This window comes from Beta vulgaris, chromosome 7 (genome assembly GCF_026745355.1).
Source record: "Beta vulgaris subsp. vulgaris cultivar EL10 chromosome 7, EL10.2, whole genome shotgun sequence".
In the NCBI taxonomy this organism is placed as follows: domain Eukaryota; kingdom Viridiplantae; phylum Streptophyta; class Magnoliopsida; order Caryophyllales; family Amaranthaceae; genus Beta; species Beta vulgaris.
Genome location: NC_079208.1, coordinates 30,561,149 through 30,566,353, shown reverse-complemented (window position 1 = coordinate 30,566,353; position 5,205 = coordinate 30,561,149). Strand labels below are relative to the sequence as shown.

At 34.2% G+C, this 5,205-nt stretch overlaps 1 non-coding gene across 1 annotated transcript; it reads right to left on the bottom strand.

Moving 5' to 3' along the window:
- Window positions 1-2,134: 2,134 nt before the first annotated feature.
- LOC125492173 (small nucleolar RNA R71) lies at window positions 2,135-2,241 on the bottom strand. Its single transcript, XR_007268617.1, has one exon. It is a non-coding gene; the product is annotated as a small nucleolar RNA R71 (small nucleolar RNA).
- Window positions 2,242-5,205: the final 2,964 nt, after the last annotated feature.

Genomic DNA, 5,205 nt, shown 5'->3' with positions numbered 1-5,205 from the left:
GTATTTGTTATGAAGGAAAATTAGAAGAAGAAAAGCAAAACAAAGAAAAGGATGGAAGCCCACTAAAGAAACAAAGAGGAAACCTTTTTCCTTGGTCCAAATCACCAACAGTAACAAAATCATGGGCTAAAAGATGAAGCCACGGCATCCAAAACAAAAAGAAAACCTAAGACTAAGTGAAAGAGGGCATACCATTGAGAATAAAAGAGGAAAGTGAGGAATCACGCATCAGAGAGTGGCAGCACAACAGAAAAAAAAAACCATAACGCAGCATCACAGAAGGTAGAGTGACGGCAGACTACGAAGAAGGTAGAGACACAACAGACAACAGACGACGAAGAAAGAACTGAACAGCAGGAGATGGGACGCGAGACGCCAGCGCGGGAGCAAGGGCATTTTATCTGATTCTTCAATCTGAATCTGGAGTTTCTTTATCTCTTCTCTTAGTTTATTTTATTGAATTCTGTTAATTACTATGTTTAATTTCGGGATTTTATTCTCAAATAGTTGGGTTAATTTAGTTGTTATGTGTAGCTAAATTTTCATGTTCTAGGACTAGATGTAGTCTTTAATTTTCTGTCAATGAATTGAATTATTGTTGGGTTAGTTTAATTTAAATTGCAATTTGATAATTTTGAGTTCAATTGCTTACTTTTGATAAGGGCCCTATCAATTGTATGTTTAAGGTATTGGATTATTAGCGGAAGTGAAAGTTCAATATTAGTTTGTGGGATTATTAAACGCTAAGTAGTATAATTTTAGGAATAGTTATACAGTTAGGGTGGTCTTTTATATGAATTCTTATTCTTAATGAGTTTGTTCTAAATTTTATGACCACGGAAGTAGGCATAAGATTAGTATTCAAATATACGTTTTCCGCCTTGGAAGAGGGGTTAATATACATTAGGAATTCGACCATTGCGATTTAATTATTTTACCCTGCAATTAGTTTAATTTCATTGTAGAAGTTAATTGGCGAAATCTAAGTCCTAGAACCATTTCTTATACTTGATTTATACCTATTGTCTGACGTCTTTAGAGTTAGAATTAGTATAGTTCTTATTTTATTAGTCTAGTTTATCACCACAATCACTATTTTCGGATCGTCTAGATAATTTAGTGTCTCTTAATTTGGTAGTTGATTATACCTCCTTGTGGGAAACGATATCTTGCTTACCCTATATTTATTTTAATTGACCCGTACACTTGCGGTATTTTAAGGTACATTTCGGACCGACCAAGTTTTTGGCGCCGTTGTCGGGGAGGCAATTAGTCAATATCATACTAGAGAGATTTTTAATATTAGTTTAGACTTTATTTTCTTGTTAGCACTTGTTTTATTTTTCTTTAAAATTTTGTTTTTTATTTTTTTTATTTTTTTATTTCCTCTCATAAACATTTTGTTAGAGCTATCTTTGTGTTCTTGAGTTATTAGTATTATTTTTTTTATTAACTAGTTTCTCTATCGAATCACTAGTAGTTGTGTTTCTTAATTATTTAGCGTAGAAGTTGCTGCTTATTTGGTGATTTTTCTTTCTTTGTGCTTATAGAATTATTAAGTTAAGTTCAATATTTCTGATATTTATTAGTGTATGCCATGTACTAATCGTGCTTTGGTTTCTTTTGATCCTGAGATTGAAAAAACAGCGCGTGCACTAAGGAAACAGAAGAGGTTGGAGCAAATACAAGAGCTGCCAGAGTTTGATTTGGAGTACGTCTTCTCTGAAGAATCTGATAATAAACCATTAGAGATGGGGGATAACAACAACGAAAAGCCACTACGTGACTACGCAATGCCGAATGCTAGTGGTGCATCTTCAAGTATTGTAAGACCTACTAATTCTGCTAATAATTTTGAGCTTCGCCCTGCCTTAATTCAAATCATTCAACAAGACCAATTTAGTGGCCTAGATAATGAAGACCCTAATGAACATATAATAACTTTCTTGAGAAATGTGACACTGTTAAGTTAAATGGAGTGACTGACGATGTGATTCGACTTGGTTTGTTTCCGTTTTCACTTAGAGATAATGCTAAAATGTGGTTAAAATCTAATCCACCTAATTGATTTACAACATGGGCTACATTATCTCAAGCTTTTCTTAGTAAATATTTTCCTCCGGGAAAAACTGCTAAGTTTCGAAATAATATAACTAGTTTTGCTCAATATGATGGGGAGTCTTTATATGAAGCATGGGAAAGGTTTAAAGATTTACAACGTAAATGTCCTCATCATGGTGTTCTTGATTGGTTACTAGTGCAAACTTTTTATAATGGTCTGAATGAATTGTTAGAATCACTATAGATGCTGCTGCAGGAGGTGCAATAATGGGTAAAACTACTGAAGTAGCTAATAGGTTACTTGAAGAAATGGCTTCTAATAATTATCATTGGTCTAATAATAAGGGTAAACCAAAGAATACTGCTGCTATGTATGAAGTAGAAGGATTTAACACGTTAAATGCAAAAGTTGACAACTTAGTTAATTTGTTTACTAAAATGAGTAATGTCAATTCTATGTCTACTACTATGCCATGTAATTTGTGTGGAGGTGCTCATTTAACTGCAGAATATGCTAATGTGGAGCAAGCTCAATATGTTTCTAATTTTAATAAGCACCCACAAAATGATCCCTATTCTAATACTTATAATCCAGGCTGGAGAAACCATCCTAATTTCTCTTGGAGGACTCCAGACCAACAAAATGTTAATGTTAATTCACAGCATCCCCCTGGCTTCCATCAAAAACAACCCCAACAAGAAATTAGACCATCTTGGGAACTAGCTATTGAAAAATTAGCTAATGCTACCTCTGAAAGAATTGAAAAGTTGGAAACTAAAGTTGATCAGATTGCTATTTCTAATAAAAATGTAGAACTTCAACTTGGACAGTTAGCTAATGCCATCAATTCTAGAAGTCAAGGAGCTTTACCTAGTAAAACTGAAGTTAATCCTAAACAACATTGCAATGCTGTCACTCTTAGAAATGGTAAGGAGTTAAGTAACATAAAAGGTATGATTAAAGAAAATGAGGTAGCCAATGAAACTGAAAAAGAGAAAGAGAATTATGAAGCTGAAAAAGATCCTGAATTGACACCTCTTCCCCCAGTGACACCTTATGTTCCCCCTATTCCTTCTCCACAAAGACTTAAACAAACTAAATTAGATAGTGAATTTGAGAAATTCTTGAAAATGTTTAAGCAATTACATATTAACATTCCTTTTATTGATGCTTTAATGCAAATTCCTTCTTATTCTAAGTTTCTTAAGGAAATTATGTCTAAAAAGAAGAAGTTGGAAAAATATGAAACCATTGCTTTGAGTGAGGAATGTAGTGATGTGATTCAGAAAAAGCTTCCCCCTAAACTGAAAGACCCAGGAAGTTTTTCCATTCCTTGCACTATAGGTGATATTAAATTTTCTAAAGCTTTATGTGATTTAGGTGCAAGTGTCTCTCTTATGCCTTTATCTATTTGCAAGAAGTTAGGACTACATAATATAAAATCTACCACTGTCTCTTTGCAACTTGCTGATAGATCTATCAAATATCCAATAGGAATACTAGAAAATGTGCTAATTAAAGTCGATAAATTCATTATTCCTGTTGATTTCATTATTCTTGATATGGATGAGGATGTAGAGGTACCTATTATTTTAGGTAGACCCTTCTTGGCTACTGCTGGAGCTATTATAAGAAGAAGGTGTATTAACGTTTGAAATTGGTGAAGAGAAAGTTCACTTCAATATATTCAGTTCTTCTAAAAGCAATTCACAACGTGATCTTGTTTGTCAAGTTGAGATAATTGAAGACATGACTAAGAAAAAACATGTAACTGATGCTACTAATGACTACTTGAAGTGTGTTTGAGTAAAAACAGTACTCCTCCTAAGCTTAAGAAAGCAAAGGTAAGAAAAGTTTTTCCTCCAATCAAGGAATGTTTTGCATGGAGGAAAAAGGGTGAATTCAAAACAAAAGGTAAGCCTCCCTTGACAATTAAGACGACCACTAAAGGAGCGACTAACTCCTCGATTGATCCTGGCTAAACGGAACTTGATGGAAGTCAAGCTATAGACTCTAAACAAGCGCTACTTGGGAGGCAACCCAAGCACTTTTAATTGTTTACTTTTCTCATTTAGTTCTTTTTATGCTTCTTCCTTTTGTTTTTATTTTACAGATACTAGAGACTGTAATGAGGTTGTGCGATAATCAAGATGAGTCTCTTATGCATGTTACCTGCTCTGTTGCGTGCTGCTGCCACTTCCTACTGCTACGTGCTGCTGCTATGTGCTGCTCTAACCTGCTATTGCTATGTCCTGCCACTTCCTTCAACTACGTGCTGCTGCTACGTGCTACTGTTTGCTGCTGCACAGGAACTTCCTGCATCGTACACCAGGTTGTGTCTTTCCATCTTTTAGTATTCTGATTCAATTTCCCCTTCCCGTGAATTTAGTTTGATTTTCCAACATTGAGGACAATGTTTATAATAAGTGTGGGGGAGAGGCTTAAGCCTTGAATTGCTGGATTTGATGTAGTTCTGTGATGCTGGAATCAATTTGTGTGAAGAAACAGGTCTAGAAAACTAATTGGATATGCCATATTTTAGGGGAGGTGCTGTCAAAATTTATGCAGAAATTTTAATTTTCATGTCTGATATTGATTTGAAGGCAAATTCCATTAGCTTCATTTGACTGAAAAGAAAAAAAAATTCAGTTTTTAAAATTAAATAAAAAAAAGCTTTCCTAATTTTGTTGCAAGCTAATGGGTCTTTAATTTTGACTGATTTGGAGAATAGCATAGTATCATTGTTCAAGTGTTTGACAAGTGGTAAGAATGGTTATTTAAGATTTGATTGTGATTTACTTGGTGGACATCTATAACCTTTGTGAGATCCTTTTGAGCCTTTTAGTAGACTAAAACATCTATATTAGTCTCTATTTTTATGAAAGTCTGTTAGTTCCTGGTGAAGTATAAACTCTTGGATTTGCATTGGTTTCTTCGAGACTACATTGAAACATGAGCATATATTAAAATAATAAAGGCATTTGTTTTTGTTGAACCACATTTAGCCTCAGCCACCTACATTATCATATCTCTTTCTAAAAGCCCTTCTGAGCCTTAAGCCTATTTCTTTTGTCAAAACCACATTACAAGCTTATTTCCTAAACACATGACTTTTACCTAATCTTTGAGCTAGTGGAATATCA